We start from the raw sequence: 24,115 nt of genomic DNA on the forward strand, positions 1-24,115 counted from the left end.
TCTTCTTTGTCGTCTTCTTCTTCTTCCTATTTTTGCTCAGTCTCCATGATTTTGAGTGTATCTGAGGCTCTTTTTCCAAAGACTTTTGGGAATAAATTTACCACTTCCTTTACTTTTAGTAAACTGTGAAGAAGTTTGTCATCATTATCATCATCAACTTTGTCTTCAAGTTAACACAAAGTGTTATTCAACACCTATTGTGTTTGTCACTTTTGTAGACACAATTCACAATAACAGATTCCATGCCCTTGAGACATTTCCACTCTATGACAGCCAATATTGGTAGGATCAATACATAGAGAACACACAGGATAGAATAATAATCACTGAACAATACCTACGTAATATTAAAAGTAGTATTGTATTTATGCTCTACAGGGGGAAATAAGGGAAGAGGAAGGACACTGAGCTAGATAAAACCAGGTGGGAAACTGGTTAACAGAGGTAACCTGGTTAACAGAGGTAACCAGGTGGGTTAACAGAGGTAACCTGGTTAACAGAGGTAACCAGGTGGGGTTACAGAGGTAAACTGGTTAACAGAGGTAACCAGGTGGGGAGGTAAAAAAGAAAAGCGGCTAGAATTTCTTTTCTGGACAAGACTAATGTAAGTCATCATCTCCTTAGGGAATGAAGATGGATTTAGGATGCTGCTTTAGATGACACTTTAGATGATAATAATCATTATTTTCATTAATGCTTTGTACCCATTATTTCCTCCTCTCCATGGATTCCAGGGCTTGTGCAAGACCAGCTCTTCCACAGGAAGCTGGGTCTCAAACTCAAAAAATTTCCAGCCCAGCAGGTTGAACCACTTTAAGGATGATGAGAAAGACCACAGTATTTCATGAGGAAGTTCAGCTACTTTCTAAAAATATCAGAATGTAAGAACCCAAAAACATTGTTGTTAAGGGCAGGTCCGCTCTCCTTCTCTGCCTTTTACAGACTGAGGCCCTTCTGCATGAAAGGTCCCGAGAGTTGGCTGCTCGTCTCTGGACCATTGGACCAGCACATCCCCTTGACTCAGACATCTCTGTTTGCCTCTGCTGCTATTCCTTGCCTGGAGCAGCTCCCTGCCATATTTTCTCCACTCTCTTAGAGAGGAGGATCAACTTTAAACAAAAAGAAAGAGAAAGAAATGACATGTTTTCTCCCTTGTTTTTCTATTTTATTAGTTTCCATTACAGTCTAACACTGTGAGTCAAAATCTGGGCTTGGAGACAGGTGACTTGGTTCATGTTTTTGGTCCACTGATGGGCAAGTTATTTAACCTTTGTGCCAGTGTTTCTTCTGCTGTTTCTTCTGCTGGGCATAGTAGCAAAGCCATGGATGGCTGTTGAGCAGATTAAGAAGCTCAGTCAAAATGGTACCTTACAGACATAGGCACCCTTCAAAATCTGTCTGTTGGTGCTGGTGGAGTCCACATTCCCACCTTTAGAGAACTCTGGATTAATTTAAGTTTCTCTGTAAGTTATAACCATCAAACATTCACCTTTAACTTACATAACATGTTTTCTTCAAGTTTCCCTTAGATTTTTCACTCTACCAAAGAGAGGGACTTTCTAAAAAAGTATCTTTATCTTTCGCAGCAAGTTCAATATATGAAAGCTTGATTTCTTTGCTACCCACACAGTTTCCTCTGGGGCCTTAGTCGGTAAGGCTAAGTCATCATTCTATGACTCACAGCTTTACTTTTCATAAATAGATGCTAAATACTGTCCCTGATTCTATTGGAAAAGGCAGATAAAAATACTCAAGGAAAAAGCTTAACTAATGCAGTTAGATTTGAAATATACAACAGACCCCCTCCCTCTCTCCTCTTTCCTCTCCTTCTCTTTTTCTTGTGTTTCTGCTCACCAGACTGCTTGTCATAAACAGTGGTTATCAATCTCTGTCAGATAATTCTACTCTCTTTATTTCTCATTCCTCAAAATCATAACCCTTTTATTTGGATGGGGTTGGGGGAGTCTTTAGTCCTCCTCCTTCTTTCTCTCTTATCCTTCATTTGTCCCTTCTCCGCCTCACTGTGTTTTCTCCTGTCCTATTCATTTTCTCCTCCTTCCCCATGCCTAGGCCAAGCAGGTGTCAGCACTGGTCCCAGAAAAAGTTCCTTCCTCCTGCCAGAGATCTAGTTGATTTGTCATCTTTCTTGATTGCAGAGATCCCTGGGAAACCTCAAGTGTTCAGAGTCAGTGAAAATAAAAATACCCAGCATAATTCCAAGCCCAGTTTGAGAGCAGAAACTGGAGGCAGTGAGAACCACTACATTCTGAGTAAGATGGTGGCCTAAAGATAGCAGTGGAAAAGGGATGGAGAGCCCACAATGGGCATAGACACCACGCTTTTCAAGACAGTTTCTGCACTGGACTCTCATTTTTCTGCACATCTCATGAGCAGAGGCACTGACATCCTTTGTTTTGGAGTAGCTTTTCAAGGATGCTTGTATGAAAAGCAGCCATGGAAGACAGAGCATTTCCCTCTGGAGCAAAGGGCTGGCCTACACATTGATCATTGTAATGGATTTGGGTTCCCCAGCTGAGGGTTGAGCTTCTGTCATGAAACCCACTGCATGTGCAGGTGTCACCTGGACCTCTTTGCATCACCCTGCGGGAATTAGGACTCAAGGCATTGCCACAAGAAAATTCTGAGACCCTGTCTACTGCCATGTCTCCGAGTAATAAAGCCTTTTCTCTCTGACCCAGGAGTCTTGTGTCTTCTGCCAGTATCTATGAAACTGTAGCAGACTCATGTTTTAAATTACAGGTGGGGTAAAACCTCAACCCTTTATAGTTGCTAATAATCTTCAGACTTTATATGATATTTTAGGCTGTCAGTAAGAATAGAAAGAGGTAAAAATTTAGATGCTAATTTTTTCTCTATCAATATCTTGAAATAGTTAAATATACTTCCCCACCCCCTTCGGCTCCCACCTCCATCTAGTCTAATGTACCTTCTTAATATTGATAATGATGGGCTTTAATGGACCATTTATTCAGTAGAGTGGATTTCTAAAAGCCATTTCCAGATTACAGTTCGTGTGCCAGTATTACATTTGTTTTCATTAATAGAGAGAGGAGTCGAGCAGCAGATTAGAGTTGACTTTACAATCACTTAATCAACAAATGCATCCTGAGTACCTTCTTACTACTATGTTGAGAGCTGCATAAAGCAGCCTCAGTTCTCAAAGCATGTTAACTTCCTTCACTCCAATAAAGAAACACTTCCCCATAAAAAGAATCCAAATGTTTAAGTCACTCATTCAACCAGGAGAAGCATTTTTATAAGAGGGCTTTTAAAAGTATTCTCCCTTGTCTGTCCTGCTCCCAAACAGAAAAGCAATTAGAGGACTCAGGCTCCATACCCTTCTGATGTTGAAGAACCTCTGACCTTCAAGGAACTCAGACTAAAGAGTCCAGATCTATTAAGCCAACATTTTTCTGGTACTACTGATTTATAGTAATCATAAAATCAAACATTGCTATCTGTCATTTCCAGTTAATTCAATCCATAACGATGATTATTTGTTGGCGGAAAGAAAGCAGTGAGTCATGGTAAGGCTTTAAAAGTTGGGAAAGGAGCCATGTGAATACACACACACACACGCACGCACGCACACACACAATTTTCAACTTTCACATCAGCTTGAATCGTAGCATTTTCTAAACAATGGTGCTCAAATGATAAAAGCATGTTACAGTTCAACAAAAACTTAAAGTCTATCCATTGAGAACAGACATGTGATTGCCCAGGTAGAGGGGAGGTGGGGGAGGAATGAAGTGGGAGTCTGGGATTAGTAACTACAAACTATTATATATGGAGAATGGATAAAGAAGAGGGTCCCACTGTACAGCACAGAGAACTATATTCAGTATCCTGTGATAAACCATAATTGAAAAGAATATGAAAATATGTATAATTGAATCATTTTGGTATACAGCAGAAATTAACACAATATTGTAAATCAACTATACTTCAATAAAATAAATTTTTAAAAAACTTAAAGTCTATCACCTGTCCTCAATCCTTCTCAGTCTCTGTGATCCCCAATTCAGTCCAGAATTTAACCTCCAAACCGTACAGTACTGATCACTTAGGTTTCTGCCACTGTCTTGAGAGAGAGAACACAGGAAAACTGGGTGCAGCTTGGCTACTGAAAGCTCACCAGTTTCTACAACCAGGGCACCCAGCAACCAGCCATTAAGGTAGTGAAAGGTTTAAAAGGATAGGAGAGCCTTAGGAGTTGCATTTTTTCTGTGGGAGTGAAGGAACCCCAAAGCTGTCCTCCTTCCTATGACCTGCCCCACCATTCACAGCTTGTTGCTTTTAGTAACATGGCCTGTTTTCTTTGTATTGGTTTCCCTGTGGAAGAAGACTGCAGACATTCAGCAAAGTGTGCCACAGGCTGCACTGCTTGCTGTCTTGGCCTCAAGACAAGGATGAGGATGAGAACCTAAGTACCAAAAAAAGATCCTTTCTAGGTTTTCATAACTGAATGGACAAAAAAATGGTTAAAGACCTCCATTATGTACCAAACTGATGGGGGAAGCAGCCTAAAGTTAATGACACTTTTATAATAGTCAAGACTTTTAGGTCGTAGCTGGCTTGGAAGCTGTTCTCTTTTCGATTAAAAGCCAGTTATTTCCACAAATACTCACACCTCCTTCACTAAATAAGAGGGCTGGGAAAAAAAAAAAGTGAGGGCATAGGAGAGAGTTAAGTCATATCCAGGTGACTAGCACAGTACGTTGTTGGGGAAAAACAGGAAAATCTCAAGAAGTTCCAGCATTACACAGACCCAGGCAGTAGTACTTTGGAAAAGGAGTCATTAGATCTCAAGAAACACAGCTGATAGAAACTCAAAGTGTAGATTATGAGCAGTTGCAGACAGAGAGCCTCAGAATTCTATAGTAGTATAAGGGCTCTGATTCAAGAAATAATCACTCCAGCACAGACATATGGGGATAAGGAATAGCATGGCACATAGCAGATAACAAAATCACATCCTAGAATTAGATGAAAATGGGGAGGGGAGGTGAAGACCTATACATGGACCGGGCATAGACATTTCCCTTAGGCATTCCTGACCAAACCTTCTACCAGTTCTAATGAGTTAAGATGGGAAATCTTGTGATTGCTTGAATGTATGAGATTGGTAGTCTCATGTGTACATGTTGTGTATGTATATTTGCTTGTTAACTGCTTAGTAAGTTGGACCTAGTACATTCTTGGGTATGTGTTTAATTATCCTCATTTAATTATAAGACCCAATGTGGAACTCCCCAGAAAATATCATGATGACTAATTACCTGGACTGGATATGCCCAATGGACAATCATAATCAGATTCTGGTGATTAGTGTAAGCAAACATTAGCAACAACCCTTCCAGAACGTTGCTCCAGCAGGATTATTCCTATCTGGATATGCCACACCACATACTGGCAAGGCACAAGGCTGAAGAAGAAGGGTCCCAAGTGATTTGGTTATGATATATAACTCTTCTCATAGAGGATCTGATTTGACAGAACTTAATGACCTGCCTACCCCCAAACCATCTCCTTCTTCAACCTGACACATGCCTGAAATTTTTCACTTCCTTTGTTAAAGCAAGCATGATGTTAACATGCAGTTGAGGGAAAGGGGTGATTGACATGCTTAGCTTCTACTCAGGCATTGCTAAGGCCATTTCTTCAGATTAACTAGCAAGGGGTCTCGAATACAGTAAGCATATTTTACAAATCTAAAACTGGGTCAAGTGGTTGCAAAAGTAAAAGTGTAATTATGAACTTTAAAAATTTTTGAAATCACAGCAGTACTAGAAGAACTGAGCTATTAAGTTATCACAGGCATGAAACAGGGTCATTTTAATCTAGAGAGAGGACAGGGCAGTAGAGCCAGGTGGAATGGAAGAGTGTGGGACCATCAGTATCAGAGAGCATCACAGCATACACAAGAGGAATGGGAAGACAGTAAAAGAATGAGAATTAGCTGGTTCTGAAAAACAAAATGTCACAAGGCTGCCCTGGGTGGCCCTAATGTTTTCACTTAGCCCTCAAAATTTTTGCTGTAGTCTTCAGGGAAAGAAGTAAAAGAAAAGTGGACAAAGATAAGATATCCTACTTTCTTGAACATAAAATATGGATAGAGTGAGTGCTCAATTCACTGTTTCCCAAGTCCCTACTCTATGCCAAGCCCTGATCCCAGCTCTCCTTCCACTGGGCCAAGGACCGGGCGGTAGAGTGCATGTTCCCATAGCGACATGCCAGCGAAGACACCTCATGCCCCACTTATATTGAGCTTTCTATTCTAAATATTTCCAAGGTTTATCTCAAACAGAAATAGACTTTTCTTCACGCTTCTGAGAAAGGGCTGTAATGATTGATTCTTTATTGCCATAAAGCTTAACAATAATGTGCAAAAATTAAGCACAAGGAAAGAAACAAAATAGACCCTCAATGGGCAAGCAAGTTGTTTCAGTTTAAAAGATCATCATCTACCCGACATCTGGGCAGAATATCAACAGTCCTTAATGCAGCTCTCAATTCCATTTGCCAAAATAGCTTTAATAATGTCTTTAAGAAATAAATTTCCCAGCCCCCCACACCTCAAAATATCGTGAAAGAGCTAAATAGTTAAAACTAAAGTGATGAGGGATACACTAAGCAAGGAATGGTAATTCGTTTACTGAGTAGGACGGCGACTCACTTCAGATTTACGGGAGGGTAGAGCCTCAGTCAGACTTTGGCTAGTCAGTGTGGGCTCTTCCTGCCTTGGTTGGAGAGCACCACCTAGTGTATCTGCCCCACTACACTTCTCACAAAGTTCTTCGGTCAGCTCCACGCATCCCAAATGTCCAAGGCTTTGAAAACTCAGGGCCAACACTAATATTTATAAGCATCAATTGGACATACATGTCTTGGACTGTGGGATAAAGAAAGAGGAAGGAAGGGCCAGCTCTGAAGCTTGGAAAAAGGAGGAGCTTTGGAAGGAGGATTTTAGATTTCTTCTTAGCACCCAGACACCTGGTCTGACCCACTTTACACGAGCCCATTTTCTCGGCCTTATCTGCCACCAGTCCTTTGATCCAAGTCTGCACCAAACTGGACTCCTCACCGTCTCTTATATTGTTTCTCATGATTTTGTTCATTCCATTCCCATTGCCTCAGCCTCACCACTGAGTCAAAACCTCCATCTCTTTCAATTATTAGTGAAGAATTTTTTTTTTTTAATTTCATGCAAGCTTTCTTTCCAACCTTCATGAGTCTTCATACCACACACGGTCAAGAACAATTATTTAACAATTAAACTGCATAGTGACATCTCTTGGAGGTTTTATTATTTAATTTTTGCCTGGTTCTCTAGGTATTCATGTGCTTTAGGATAACATCTTGACAGGTTTTTAAGCTCCTGGAGGGCAGAGGTGTTGTGAGATATTAATTCATACCACACAGCACCCAGAACAGGGCCTTGGACATGACAGACCCTTCCTTTTGATCTCATCACTTCTTCTTCAGAACATCTTTCATTGTGCTCTGCGTAATTCCTCATAGGAGCTTATCTTTGTGAGAGAGCTCCGAATGCAGTTGTTAACCATGTACCCTGTACCCTCTTATCTTCACAACACAGCAGACAAAAGGATGGGGTAAGGATAGGCAAAAGTGGAAAGAAGTACCCGCAAAGCTGAAGAGTGAATAATTTTTCTTTGCTTCTAAGGGTTCCTCACAGCCCAATAAGTCAAGGGGCTTAATTTTAATTACCCAGCCATGCTATGGAGATTCTCGAAATCCTTGTTTTCATTAATATTTAGAAACAGGTTAATGCATATAGCCTGCTATAAAGCATAGTAGCTAAGATCATAAATTTTAGAAAAAGACAGTAAACTGGGCTCAATTTCTAACTCTATCCATTGTATCCTATGTAACCTTGGACATATTTCCTAATACCATTGAAGTTGCTCTCCCCATATGTAAAAGAAGATAGCAGTCACCTAATGGGATTTTTATGAGAATTAAATGAGCAATATGCATAAACCACTTATTGCCGTGTCTAATAGTAAGTGGTGGTGGTGGTGTTTATATTCACAAGGCCTAGCAAGAGCCTGGCCCACAGGAAGTACTCAACACACACCACACACACACACACACACACACACGCGCGCGTGTTAAAGTAAAATAGAGTAGAGAAGAATAGATTCATTCTATCCCAGATGCTATGAACAGATCTAGCCTGATCAAGCACTGGGTGGTACAAATCTGTAAAGATTCACTCTCGGCCCCATTATCAGCATCCAACACTCGTTCAAGCAGTTCGTTAATTACAGTCTTCTCTTTCTGTTCTCATCTTCTCTGAATCTCTGAACTCTTCTCCCAATTTCTACTTCTGGCCCCTTCTGTGCTGATGACCCAGTGGGGCATCCCCCTGTAATATGACCCATGTGCTCTTAGACCCAGTTGAGCAGCATAGTCTCTACTCAGTAAAGGTTGTTTCTGCTTCCCTCCTTCCAGGGAATCCCTTCTGATCTCATCAAGGGAGGGAGACGGGCCACAATTATCCAAATGAATAACTACCAAAAGCAAAAATATCAGTCATCTCCTTGAAAGATGAATACACTCTCAATTTTTTGATCATATTTTGACTGGTTGCAGGAAAATAACATATTCCACATTTTAACATTGTACATTAGCCTGTCCACTGTTAGAGACTAATGCTTACCATTGTTAATTTTCACAATAACTTATAAATATGTGTCCTGTAAATGTGATGTGCCAAAACCTCTTGCAGTAGGATGATTATTAGACACAGGTGGAGGACCAAAAATGTGTGAACTTGACAAACTTTGTCCTTGGTTTGTTTTAGCACCATTTCCTGGCAAACTGTGAGATTCACTGTTTTTCCAGTTATTTTGCTTTCGTCTAGTTGTCAATGAGTATCCCTCAGGTGTAGACTGACATTGCCTTAAGGTGTTTTAAGTGCAAAAATGTATAAGTCTTAAAATACAATACCTCTCAATGGTATTTACGCTTTTATATGGAACTCTTGAAGAGAGTCCCAAAAGAATGTCTCTCTCACTGTAAGATTTCAGATATCTTGACAAAGGTTGAAAATTACATCTGTTCCTGAAATTACATCATTTGTAGGCTCAGTCACTCCATCGTCCACTGATGTTAGAGCCCAGACAGAGTAGACAGTAAGCAATAAAAAAGGTAGAGATGAATATGCAAAATATAAGGCTCTCTTCTTTCATTTGATTTCTGAGGTTAGAAGCAGTCATCAGCTCACAGCTGCTCCAAGAAGAGTTTTAGAACAATCAAACCCAGCTGTGAAAAATCCTCTCCTGGTTGGGCTCCTGACAGACAGCAGCTTTTCTACGAAAAGTAACAGCTCCTTTCCCTCAGGTAAAACCTGAAATGGCTGTGCTCTCTGTGAAATCCAAACTGGCCAAAGATTTTGAAAGAATATTGTTTTGATACTGAAACCACCAACATGGAGAGAAAGTAGAAATGCTCTTTTTAGCAGGCATTATGAGTCATAAAGACCGAAGATAAAGCTGTAGAATTCAACCTACTTGACATTATTTCCAGAGGGCTCGGGACACCTAAATTCAACGAGCTCCATGGCCCTAACACTCTAATGTATTGTCCCTATGCACAATTCAACATCACAAAACTCCCCACTTTATTTTGCCAATAAGTTGAAAAAAATTAATGTCTGGAGGAAAGTGTGAAGAAAGCCCAAGGCAACCAGTAAAAAAACACAACAGAATATTAAGTATGGATGTGACTTGGCCAACATAGCAGAGTACCATAGAGGAAGGGAGGGGACTGTGTGTGATGCAGTGCATGGCTGGGATCGAGAACCTCAAGGGAGACTAGAGAAAGAAAGGGCCCTGTGGGTAGCGGGATAGTGAAAGGAATTAAACCCCAATCCTGGAAGCATGTTAGGAAGCATTTGAGCCGTGAGCATCAGAGTGAGCTTAGGTGGAATGATTCCTATTACATTAAGGCATCATAGGCAAGGTCAAAGACTCTCACTAGATGAGAAATATACAGATGTGATAAAGCAGAGATTTCCAGCTTCATATAATAACCTCTGAATTGATGGGTTTTTTCCTAATTAAAACGTAATATAGCTGTATGTTAAGAGTTTTTTGCCCCATATATTCCAATATATACTTCTGGGAGAAGGAAATATGTTAGCCCAGAAGTATTCCATGAAACTTATTGCCTGGTAAATTAATAACAGGGTTATTAAACAAGAGGTCTGGAAGAGGTTCTATTCTAAAGTCAATAGACTAAAATCAAATCATTATGGTATAGAGCATGAGACAATGCAGAGAGTGTCAATCGAGGTGTGTGGTAGGGAAGTAGAATTATCTCTGGCATCTTTCCAAACTACACACATCTACCCACACATAGATTCTGATGGGATCTCAAGGGAAAACTCCTACCCTCCCAACCCATAGAGCAAAACTGCTATTGATGGACAAGAATCATCAGGTTTGTTGACTGAGAAAAGGTTGGGAGTCATCAGCAAAATGAGGAAACCACTGGTCTAGAATCAGATGGAACAAGAATTGAATTTGGGTTCCCACACATACTAAATACTTGTTTGGGTACTTATTATTTAACTTCTCCCTGCATCTGTTTCTTTGTCTTCAAAAAGGGTGTTGGGGGATAGTAAGAGCTACCTTACCAGTTTAATGTAAACATTAAATAAGATAATATATATGATAATGATATTAAATAAATATTAGTGGACTCTGAATTACATCATGCCATTCATAACTATCTATGATAGTTTATCAAACAAATATGTCAGATTCTACCCACTGTTTTCATTTTACCTTATTTTCATTTATATCAATTTTCCCCAGTTTGTACTAAAAGGATTTCCTGGATTGTATATTTTTAATCAGTTTGTGGGAAAGGAAGTTCTCAAAGGAAAGACTCTTTGCTCTATATCGGATGAAATCACTGGCATAGTATTTAGAAAGTTAAGAAAAAATAACTTGTTTACAATTATTTGATTCAACATGGAAATTTCCTTAAGTTTGGATTTCTTTTGGTTGATATCATTGGCATAAATTCAAATTGCTGAATATGAAGATATGAATCTAGTGTTTATGGAACAAAGCTGTGAAATGCTATCAATTAACCTAAATTTTAATCTCATTGGTGTTATCAATTAATGTGAAGTTGGACAAATAATCTTCCCAGATTACAAGTTAGTCTACCCAAAATCTAAGGAATGCCACCCACTTATTGAAATAAAGAAATAAATATGACATAATTCCATTGTAGAATACCACCACATAACTAGGCTTCTGTAAGTCTACACAGTTAAGGATAAAGCCTTATTTACCTGTTTCTATTTATGTATCACTAATATTTATGTATCTCAGTCAACATTGGTGTATATACTGGTAACTCCGTAAGATTTGCAGTTTGGTGGATCAGATGAGAAGATTATGCTAAGACTGACATGCTCCTTTCTCCACCTAATGGTTTATCCACTTAACTGAAGGATACTATGCTCGTTGGGAATCTGTAAGTGTTCCTGGTGAAACTGACAAAAGAATTCATTTTTTTAGAATTTTGTGATGTAGTTAATATTCAGGTTGGAAACTTCAGCGTTCCAGAAAAGAGTCAAGTGTAGAAGTGAACTCCAAAAAGAGTATTTAAGAAGTGATGGGGAGGAATTTTCCCCTTCCTCCCCATCACAAACCTCTAACCTCAATCCACCTAAAATTCTGAGAAATCAATAAAGTTAAATGAATATGTGTGAGTTTATCATTGTCTCTCTAAAAAGAATTGGGCCCAGGCTTTACAAGCTGCATTTCTGTAGCTTCCGTGCTGTCATAAACTGCAGTTTCATTTAGCTGAGGTTGAGGATATTGGGCAGAGTCAAGGTGAATGTCTAGCAAACAGATTTGGAAACACTCCAGGGAGAAAGCTGAAGCCATTTGTCACCGGAACAACAAATAAAGTGGATTGTTCTAGAGTTTGCTCCTTTACCTCCTTCCCCCACCTCCACTTTCACTTTGGTAGCCAGTATTAAATACTGGTTCTACACTGTTCATGAAATAATAGCAAAGGGAACAGAAACTCAACATTCACCTCCTTTCATCCGAAATCTAATCAATAAAATATGACAAAGTTTCTAACACTTCCCCTAAAAGACGTTTTAAAATGTAGCTAAATAAGATATATGAGAGTTCCTAAAAATCAGATTAGCAATAAAAAAATCATTTTTAGGCTCAGAAATTTTGCCTAAACAGCTTCCTCCTCTGGAGTTCTGATAAAGCAGAATAAATACTCGTCATAAATATTCAACTGCAAAGGGTCATTTATAAAGCAACCATTTTACAAATGAAGAAACTAAGATTCAGGAAGTGCAAATGATTTGTCCTGTCATCGACCTAATTAATAGAAGAGCAAGGTGTTTCCTACCCTGACTATCTTACTTTTCTGTTCATTATTTATGTAGAATTCCTGAGTATCTATTATATCTACAGTGCTGTATAAGGGCTGTGCAGGATACAAACCCAAACAAGTCATGTTTCCTACTTCCAAATATATTATAATTAAATGCTTGACACAGAGCAAAATGATAACCACTATCTATCAAAGATTCATCATGTGAGAGAAACTAGGTCAACGTCAGGGTCACAGATATTATCTTCTTTCTTCCTTCCTTTCTTTCTTTCTTTCTTTTCATTATCTTCTTGGTCTGAGTATTATTTTCTTCAGTTTACAGACGGGAAAACCAGGATACAAAATGGTCATGTAATTGTCTCAAATCACACAATTCATCTGAAGTAAAGGTCATATTTAAACCAAGATCTGCCTTATTCCAAGACCTTAGCTCTTAACTACATCATAAGCTATGCTACCACTGAAACTTAACACTTATCCTCGGAGTCGATAGGAGATACTTGAGCTAAATGTAAAAGGCATTTTTTTAAACATCTTTATTGGAATATAATTGTTTTACAATGGTGTGTTAGTTTCTGCTGTATAACAAAGTGAATCAGCTATATATGTACATATATCCCCATATCTCCTCCCTCTTGAGTCTCCCTCCCACCCTCCCTATCCCACCCCTCTAGGTGGACACAAAGCACTGAGCTGATCGCAAAAGGCATTTTTTAAAACAAGTTTATTTAATCTGGAATAATATACCAAAGGAAACTACAGAATTTCATCCTCTCTAAATGACTTGAAAATGAGAGGTTTCATTTAAAAGTGGGCCTATGTGATTGCCTAATAGGAAATGAAACCAAATGACATCTCAGGCTTTCTTCCATCCTCTGACTCTAAAGGAAAACAATGACAACCAGAAAACAAAAACATCTACAAACAATAACGTCTTTCTCCTGTATTTTCCCTTGTGTTCACAGGAGCTGAAAAGTGATAAATATACTGTAAAGAAAGTAGTTGTGCAGTGCTCTTGGGAAAAGAAGCATGGACTATGAAGCTTTAAGATGTTTTCAAGGAGATTTTGCATAGTCTGTCATAGTAAAGCCTGGTACTGAAGTCCGGGCAAAGGTGTGTGTCTGTGTGCCGTGATGAAGCCCATGTGTGGAGGAGGCAAACGTTGCAGATGGCTGAAAAAGATGCTAATGCTGGAAGGCCAGTGTGATGGCTGGCATCCTGAAAGAGAGATAGATGTTTCTTCAAAAGAAGAATTTTAGAACAAGTGGCTTGGGGTCCTATTCAGGCTTGGTTCTTTAGCTGTGTCTCAGGGTCATATACACCTCGGAACAACTATGCTCCTCCCTCTGTATCCCAAGAAAAAGACAGAACACCAGGAAAGAGACAGCTAGTTAATCACAAGGACTTGGGTAATAGTACCTTTCATTCGAAATGCTTTTTTTAGTTTTCAAGATATTTTCATGTTCTCTAACACTTGCTTTATAAACTTTGCCTTTGTTCACATACTGTGACCCCCTGCAGTGCTCCCATAACACTCTGTACCTTCTTCTTCACAAAAACCAGCCCTCTAGTATTCACTTTTTAATACAATATCTCTTCTCTGCTAAGCTATATGCTCATTTTATGACAAGGGGCATGACTGCCTATTAACCATAAAATCCCAAGGACCTAACACAATGCCAGACACATAGTAGGCACTCAAAAACGTTTTTTCTCGGCACTCCTGAGAATATCTTTAGATATTCTCAGATATGCCAGAGAGGCAGAAGCTGGATTGGCTCTTTCATTAGGCTGCTTGGGCAAGATCATTCATTCATTCATTTATACAGCAAATATTTTCGAGTTCGTTCTATGTGTCAGGCACTGTGCTGAGTGATTGGGTTTCTACAATGAAAAGAAGAGACAAAAACTTTGTCCCCATAGAACTTGCATGTCAGCATAACTACATTTGAGTAAGAAATTTTAAAATCCAGCTATTTGACTACAAAATCCTTTAGTTTGCAGATTGCATATATGGCAAAGGATCTCACAAGTTTTCTATCTTGATCAGGTGGGGATATATCTCCATAAAACTAGTAGAGTTTTAACTTGAGAAACATAACTTAAAGGTGTAGAAATCTATTGTAATGGACATATCAAAGCCAGTCATGGCCACCCTTCTGTGTGTAACATTAGAAATGGCTTTAGCATGAATACACATGTCCTATTGTTTCCTGCCACCTATCAGGGTTCTAAGTAATGGGCTCTAGGTTCTGATGGGAATAGAAACTTGTGGAGTGTGGGAATATTTGTCCAGAAAAGGAAGTTGAAACTAACATGTACCAAGCTGTTTGCAGGAGCTAAGTTATGATCGACATTTCACATACTGCATTATCTCATTTAATCTGGACAATAAACAAACAATAAATTAAATCATATGGGCTCCTTTTTATTTCCTACCAAATGAGGAAATAGGGTCAAAAGTAGAGCTATGTCTTTACATATCAATAGAGAGATTATAGATTTTGCAATGGCCAGAGCTCCTAAATCACTTATTAACTTCCCAACTAACAGATTTATAGACTTGCCTAAAGAGTGAATAAATGAATGGTCTCACCAGATACTATGAAAATTTGTTTTTCATGACTCTGTGCCAAAAAAGAAATTGGAAATCATCAGACCAGAGAGAATGGCCATCTACTTTCTATTCAGCCAGGCAAGATTTTGTAGAAAAGATGGAAACTGGCTACAGTTGATGCTATTTAAAGAAATCCTGACTTTTAAAATTCTCCACTCCCTTTCTTAATGGCATTTTTTTTCTGTCCTTAAGGTCACAGGCTTTTCTCCAGCTGAAAACACAGCTGTCTCACAGAAACACTGCATAAGAAAATTAATAACAATAAAACCCAGAGGAATCAGGGAAGTAGTGATAAGGCTGCTTGATGCTTTTCCTTTATTCAACTGGGAACTTCCTTTGAGCCTCACTTGCTGAGTGCTAAGAGGCCAGGGGAGAATGCTGGGCACATGGAGAGAGAAAGGAGAGGGGGGAGGAGCAAAGAAACGAGGGAGCAGAGGGAGTTTTACAAAGGAGAAAAGTCTCCAGCTGGGACTGGTCCAAGGAAGAATCGAAGGTCAGCAGAGGGGCTTCAACACAATCCGCTCTCGCTCGCGCTCGCTCGCGCTCGCTCTCTCGCTCTGTTCTCTGCCCTGTTCTGACCGCCTTCCGTTCCCATTCCCTTCCCAGCTGCTCTGCTTTCCATCCCCTCAACCACCTGAAACAACAAATGCTCCAAATCAGGAGTTAGCTTTGTGTGTGCAGCGAAGCCTCATATTGTCCAAATTTAACTTCTATTCTGGCTTTAGAACCTAGTCTTGCAACTAATTATTTTTAATCTTCAACCACAACAAACCCATTAGCATGTATTAAGGTTATAGTGGCTCAATAGTAAAAACCAAAATGGAATATACCCTGCAGGCAAGCTTTAGAATTGACACTTATCTCCTATTCTCCTCCAGAGAGTTAATAGGTACTTCAGAGGCAGAATGTTGTGACGGGTCAGATATCAGAATATGTGTAGTCTTTTTATTCCAACCTTAGTCTAGATCAATGGTGAGCGAATTTCAATATGCATAAGAATTACTGAAAAGCAAAATACCTCAAAACCATTTACACCATACGTCATAGATTAGTTCAGGGCTTTTCAAGCAAAATTTTGTCTCTGGTTTGGACTTTTGAACATGCTCAGCTGCAAAAATCACTTCCACTGTATGTACTTTTTCTGGGGAGAAGGTCTATAGAGCTTGAAATACTCTCTAAGGAATCCAAAACCACCTAAGTTGAGAATCACTGCTCTTCCCATATCAAATCTCACCTGTCTCACATCCTCCTCCCTCAGGAATATCCTGTTCCCTTACTAAATTACTATGGCTTAACTGATAAGTTAAACCGAGTTAAATTTTTCATGGTTCCTGCACCTACATAGCACCTGTACTTTACGAAAGACTCTAGCACCCAAACCCAGGGGATTAGATGATTTGGGAAAATTCCGAGAACTCTGGCAGAATCAGAAAGGGAAATGCTTGAGCAAAGGAGTCAAAAAGGTTATTAGAGCCTCTGAAACCACACCTTATAAGTAAGCACTTCCTCCTCCTTCAGGAACTTTCTTCTTGGCACTCTCTACCAACCCTACTTCAGCTCTCACACCACTGCTGGTGTGTGGCGGTATCAATGTGACCCTAAATTGCCTGGGTCTGAAGATCTCTAGGGAAATAAAAGAGAAAAGGAAGCTGAAGAGAAAGAACCTGAGAATCTTGAAGCAGAGTGAGGTTTTTAGAGGTGAGACTCTTGAGGCTCCTACTACTCCAATCCTCCATCTGTTGAAAGAGAAGAGAATACAATCAGAAAGTCTTGTGGCCAAGCTTCCGAGATCCATCTCACGTCTTCAGGTCAGACAAGTACACAGAAATTACAGATCCCAAAGTGATTCAACACAGTTGGCATACTTTGCCTCTAAGAAGTGTCACCCTTAAGAGGAGGCTGGCACACAGAGCCACCCCCCAGCCCGTTCTGGGTAGAGAGAAATGACACTGGGAACCCCCCTTCCAACTGCCACACCAGGAAATTACTAATGTCCACTTGGTCACTCTAAAGAATCCACAAAGTCTCTGCCTTTGGGGAACATTTCAGGTCATCCCTACTTGAGCAGCAGCTCTCTTTCCTTCTACAAAGCAAAAATCCATACCTTTGTCATCACAACAGCACAGATCAGAACATGCATGTGCAGAGCAATATGGAAAGCTGAATCCAGTATCTTGCAGAGGTTTGATTGTAGCTAAACAAATACATGAGAAAGATGCCTAGAGATAATAAACACCTTTGCACTCCAAACACTGCATCTGAACTTGGGGCAATTGCAAATAGAAATACAGAAAATTCTATGCAATTAGATGTAAAACCCATGACGAAAGTAATCTATCTGCACATAGAGTCTGGGATATGAGTATGAGGCACAGCAGAATAGCAAGGTGTGCCCTGGATAATGAACTAAGACAGAAATGGTTTCCTTGGTCATGTCTGGCAGAGGGTTTCACCAGTTCCTTGGGATGAAGGAACCAGAATTACTGCCAGAACAGGATTTTTAGTTTGTGATATATTATTATTTTGCTCATATTAACTGTATAGTAAAGTTCATATAATTTTCATTTCATAATATAGACTCACTAACCATGCATTAATTCTTTTATTTTCTTAATAAAATTTAAGATAAAGAATTTCTTCAAATATTGTTATGTCAATATTTCTGGACTGGAATGAAACTTCACTGAATTTTGCATTCAAGATTCTCATATCCAAGGCTTCCCTGGTGGCGCAGTGGTTGAGAGTCCGCCTGCCGATGCAGGGGACACGGGTTCGTGCCCCGGTCCGGGAAGATCCCACATGCCACAGAGCGGCTGGGCCCGTGAGCCATGGCTGCTGAGCCTGCGCGTCCGGAGCCTGTGGTCCGCAACGGGAGAGGCCACAACAGTGAGAGGCCCGCGTACCGAAAAAAAAAAAAAAAAGATTCTCATATCCAGACAAAAATTCTAGGTAAGCAGCATATGTCCTTATTCCATCTTTTTTGTTTTACAAACAGCAAATATAAGGGATGGCAGTATATATTTCCCCTTCCAGTGTCCCATAGATTTGCTCTAATCCTTGTAGGTTTTTAAAAAGATGCAGTCTCAGAGTCAGGAAGTAGAATTGTTCTTAGTACAAAGCTAAAAGGATTAGATATTCAATGACTTTCCACCTCAGCCTCAGAAAATGGCCCCATATCATCTGAGCTCCCATAATGCCTGGCACCAGGGATCTGCTCATGCTCACAGTTCCTGTCTCTGTTTCTGAAGTCTCATAATTTCCTTAAAAACATCTCTTGCCATTGTGACTTCTCCAAATTCTACACAACAAACCCAGATCTGTTATTGTAAAAGAGCAATGGTGTCTTTTGGGGTTTTTTTTGTTTTGTTTTGTTTTGTTTTGTTTTTTGAAAATGGTCCCACTAATGGCCTTGTTGTGATTTCTGTTCTACCAAATGCCACTGGGACTTTGCAAAGTAACTGGTCCTCAATTTGCTGAGTTGTAAAACAAGGGTTTGATCCAGAAGATAATCTGTAAATTGTACATGTACAGGAAACATGAGTGAATGGTACCCTTTCCTGTGAAAAATTCATCAATTTAACAGCAAAGAGATACAACTACACACCTATTTAAATAGCTAAAATCCAACATACTGACAATATTAAGTGCAGACAAGTACATGAAGCAATAGGTACTCTCATTCATTGCTGCTGAGAATGCAAAATGGTACATCCACTTTGGAAGACAGTTGTTTATAAAACTAATAGTCTTACCAGCAGTTGTGCTCGTAGGTGTTTGCCCAACTGATTTGAAAATATATGTTCACACAAAATCCTGCACACAAATGTTTATAGCAGTTCTATTCATAACTGCCAAAAACTGGAAGCAAGCAAAATACCCTTCAATAGACCAATGGGTAAACAAACCTTGCTACATTCACACAATGAAATATTTAGTGGTTAAAAAAAATTACTGTGTACTTCCAGTTATGTGACATTCTAGAAAAGGCAAAAATATGGAGATGGTAAACAGATCAGTGGTTGCCAGATGTTCGGGTGGGAGGTGAGTAGGTAAGGTTGAATAGGTGAAGTGTAGGAGATTTTTAGGGTGATGAAACTATTCTGTATGATACTGTAATAGTGGATACATGACACTACACATTTGTCAAAACCCACAGAACATTGCAACACAAAGTGAAACCTTAATGTATGCAAATATTTAAAAAATCATTTTGGAGGTCAGAGTATCTCAGGATTGAATTCAGAATGTGACAAAGGAATACAAATATATTACAGATGTATGAAACAATCTCAATGAATGGGGTAGGGAATTAGGGTGCTGACCCAAATAACTTTGGAAATCAGTGGAGTCTGTCAGTCTAAAGGCAAAAGGGACTCTACATGTTCTCCTGTTGATAAAGTTGTTTCTCATGAATTATGGGTTAACAATTCTAAAACCACTAATGGATATTCAAATTGAACCAGTAAGTAAATGGATAGTAGATGGTGGAAACCAGGTTTCTCACTATTGGAATGGGAGGTTACAGATAAGCAATGGGAAGAGTCTAGAATGATCCATGCAGTAACGAGTTAGAGTTGGAGGCATCAGTATAAACTAATGTTTAGCTTAATATAGATACAGATGGTTGCATATAGAAGTGTTTATAGATATGTGTATAAATAGTGGTAAGAATACACATATATATCTCCTTGCTTTGTCATCTGAAAGGACTTAGAAGCAATGACACACTGGTAGCAATGAGCATATTTAGTGCCAAGATCTTGGTTTCTAATACCATTCTCCAATAAAAGGAACTAGAACTCCTTGGAGAAATAGCTTATTCTAGGATTTGGACACAAAATATACAAAATGAGCTTGGAGCATCTTGTAGTGCCAGAAAATAAGAAAGTGCTCAAAACAAAACAAAACCCTGCACTGATGGGGGGTAGCCTACTGAAGAGTTCCCAATGGCAAAATTTGAAATAATTATAGAAAACAAAATGATGTAGCATTGGATTCTAACCCAAAGCATGAAGTAAGTATCCACAAATTCACTCTGATGTAAATGATTGAATAAATAAATAAATGGAGAAGAAGAAACAAATTCCCTGTGCAGAAAAATTCCAAATAATTTATGTAGATACTCCACCTTAAATAAGATGGAGCATAATCCCCACTACTTAAGTGTGGGCTGCACACAGTGACTTTCTTCCAAAGAGTACAATGGAAGGGGAGGAAAAAAGAGTAACTTTAGAGTGGAGAAATCTGACAAACACTACCTCAAGCCAGGTGATCAACAGTGATAAGTCATATTGATAGTATGTACTCTTGATATGATGTAGTGAGAATGACACTCTACCTCTGTGGTCATCCTCCCCAAAACACACTACCCAGTCTAATCATGAGAAAAAAAAATCAGACAAATCCCAACTGAGGGACATTCAACAAAATATATGGCTAGTGCTCCACAAAACTGTCAGGTCCTCAAAACAAGGATGTCAGAAATTTTCACAGCCAAAAAGAGACATGACTACTAAGTGTAATGTTGTATCCTAGATGGGATTCTTGAAATGAAAAATGACATTAGATAAAAAACTAAAGAATTCACAGGATATCTGAATACATTATGGAGTTTAGTTAATAATAGGGTACCAATATTGGTTCACTGATTGTGACAAATATTCCACACTAATGTAAGACATTAATAATAGGGGAAACTGAATGTGGGGTATTTGGGAAGGCTGTACCACCTTCACAATAACTCTGTACATCTGAAACTGTTCTAAAAAGAAAGTTTATTTTTAAAATTACCCATAATTAGATAATTTTAAATTTATCCAAATGTTGCTATGCTCCTGCATTGTACTGGGCTGCACTGCCTATAAAGCTGTGAGCAAAACAAACCTGCTCCACGCCCTCAGGAACTTATGGTTTAATTTGAGGTAATGACATTCAGCAAATACTCAAGTAGAGAGAGAGAGAGAGAGAGAGAGAGAGACTATGCTGTGAAAATTTTATAAAGTCTAATGACTATAGTTCTGTAAAGATGTCCTGAGACTGATCCCAAAGGGGGAAGCATCATACTCTGGCCCCACAGCCACAGGCTGACTTTGAGCCCAGCCATCAAGCACTTTCTGTTGATGACAAAGAAGACTCTATGGAAGGTGGGGGTAGGCAGGACATGAATGGATCCATTAGAATCAGAAGACCTGGAATCAAATTCCTCATCCTGTCCCTTACCAGTCATGTCAATTCCCTGAGCTACAATTTCTTCACCAACAAAGTTTAGCTAATAATACCTACCTTTCAGAGTTGGTATGAAGATTAAATGTGATTGTAAATGCAGCCAGGCACATTTAATGTCTACTTTCGGGGGCTCAGCTAAAACCTCACACCAGTCTGCTCCCTTAGTCCAGACCATGTTCTGTCCCAGCTTGCTGTCTTCCCTTCTCTCACATAGATCACAAACCACAGGCTTGCTAGGATTGGTTTCCCCTTTCTCTCCAAATATGCCTCTTTCTCCTTGAGAACGCTTGTTCCTCCACACCTGACTGCCTTATCTATAAAAGCCTGCTGTGCAATGACACTATAACTCAACAGAGCTGCCCAAAATGGAAAAAATTATTTTTCTAGTTGTTTTGCTTTCACACAAGGAAACAATTTATCTTGCAGAGGGTGGAAGGAAGCTTCATCCAATTTATTTCTAGAAGTAGGGAATATGTTACAGCAAAAGAGAAAAAACTAGAAATACAATTGCACTTAAAATCTAGAAGAAGTTATATCATTAATTTATATGCCACTAATTCAGAATTTTTGATAATTAAAAGAATCCATGTGTTTCTATTGAATAAAAATAAAGGCTAGCAGCTACAGTACAATATGTTTAGTAGTATATTCTATTTAAATTAATTGACTTGATAGAAACAAACCCATGTTAAATTATATTAATGGTATAGGAGCACACATTTTTAGTAATTTTTTATGTATTAGATAATTTAGTCACAATCATTATGGATATGTGATGTTGTATTGTGTTAGTAATTCCAAGGATGCTGAAACTGAACCTCAAGAAACATACAATAGCTGTGTGTAAAATAATGCTGAAAAGGGTATTGTTAGGGAGTGAAAGGAGAAAGCAATAGTTAGAACTTCAAATAAGAAGATATTCTTGGGTGAACAATCATCAGAAGTCCAAATCCATTGCCTGGCTAATATTAATTTTTAATCGAACTCAGGGGATGACGTCCAGCACCTACTGAAGAAGTGGATACATTTATATCTTCATCAGCCCTGAAGCAAACACAGGATTAAACTTTATCCCTGCCTCCCTTTTCCCCATCTTAAAATCTGACTGAGTTAGCAACTGTTTAGGTAGGTTCATTATAATACATCTAGAGAAAAGATACCACTTGTATCAAACACTAAAAAGACTACAAAAAGATTCTGACAGAAATACATATTTTTATGTCATTCTAATGAATTCATAAATATATATTGTGTACTGCCAAAAATATTTATTCTTTCAAATACATCATCATTATTTCTCTACTAATTTTAGCTTGAATTCTATTTGAAATATTTTTCTTTTAATACTTCCAAAAGTATTATGAAAAACATTCAAATAGGAAAATTTTACACATCTACAGAAAAACTGAGAAACCACTCTCAATGTCTTTTGTTTACTATTTCTATTATTAATACACTACACTTTGCCTTTTCACAACAATGTCCTTTTCATAACATCTGTCATCTGTCTGTTTTAAAGATGATGAAATAATTTCAGGGATACTAAATGCCTGAATTAAAGTCATATAGCAAATAAATGATGGACCCAAGACCAAATTACAGGTCTCCCAGCTTATAGCCAAGACTTTACAATACCTTCATAAGTTTATACAATTTTCAATACTGCTGCACTGAGAGTTTTTTATCAAAAGAACATTTTCCAATTTAACTGTTTGCAAAACATAAATATATTAATGAGGTTGAGAATGTTAAACTTTGTAATATCAGAGGAAAATGAAATTACCCAACAATCTGTTATGTTCATGGATACTGACAACAAATCACAACAGAAAAATGAGTGAAGCCCTCAACATTAATTAATCTGAGAGAGCCTCACCTTGTAGGATATAACTAGTAATGGAGAGTTTGGGGATAATTTTGGGGATTCTGAAGAACTGGAAGGATTCAGAACAGAAAAAGTAACCATGTTCAGAGACAAACAGACCACACCTTCCTTCCACACTTGAGATTATTTTTGTTGAAAGTAAGAGACACTAACTTAATCCTGCTTAAGCAAAACATGGAATTTTTATTACAAGGACATGGTGCTGCATCAGAATCCAAGATCATGTGTCTGGGGCTCATGATTCCCAAGGCTCCATTTTTAAGCATTCTTTGCATGGAGGGAAGAGACTGGAGTATAGGAAATCAAGTCTAGAGAGGATTCAGTAGGTAGAAACATCTGAGCAGACTTGTTTCTGTGTGTACAGAGATGTTCTCGGATTCCCACACTTAAGAGATTCAGGCACAGGTGGGGACTAGTAAGTTACTGCAGTTTAATAAATGAGGGCAAAGGAGCGAACACATTCTGGACATTATGCTAATGTAGCTTTATTTCTTCCCACAGAGGAGAAGCCTGAGGACATGAGTTACACACATACTAGGAATGTGACACAGAAGAGGGAGAGAGGGATTCTCCACAGACCAGTGGAGAAAACAGCATGAGATTTCTTCACCAAAGCTCTCCCCAACAGTGGCTTTGGCACAATGAAATAGCTTCAGTACTGAAAAAAAGTGGGGGGCAGGAGGTAGCAGGGAGCCAAGGCAAGAACCCTTGGCAGTGGCATCTGCTCTTTGGCCCTGGGATATTGGCAGCAGACCCTACCCTAGGCAGCAAAACTGTGGATGGATAAAAGTAAAATGATTGGGCTTAAACCTGTCTGCTATGGAGAAACACTCTCTAAGGATGACTCAAAAGTAATCAGTAACAGTTTCAAAGGAGTCGAGTGAATGAGGCAGAGCCAAAGAAATAATATACTTGTACTGTTATTCTGATCCTCTTATTTTTACCTCTTAGTGTGGCTT

This window comes from Lagenorhynchus albirostris, chromosome 9, assembly GCF_949774975.1.
Source record: "Lagenorhynchus albirostris chromosome 9, mLagAlb1.1, whole genome shotgun sequence".
Taxonomy (NCBI): domain Eukaryota; kingdom Metazoa; phylum Chordata; class Mammalia; order Artiodactyla; family Delphinidae; genus Lagenorhynchus; species Lagenorhynchus albirostris.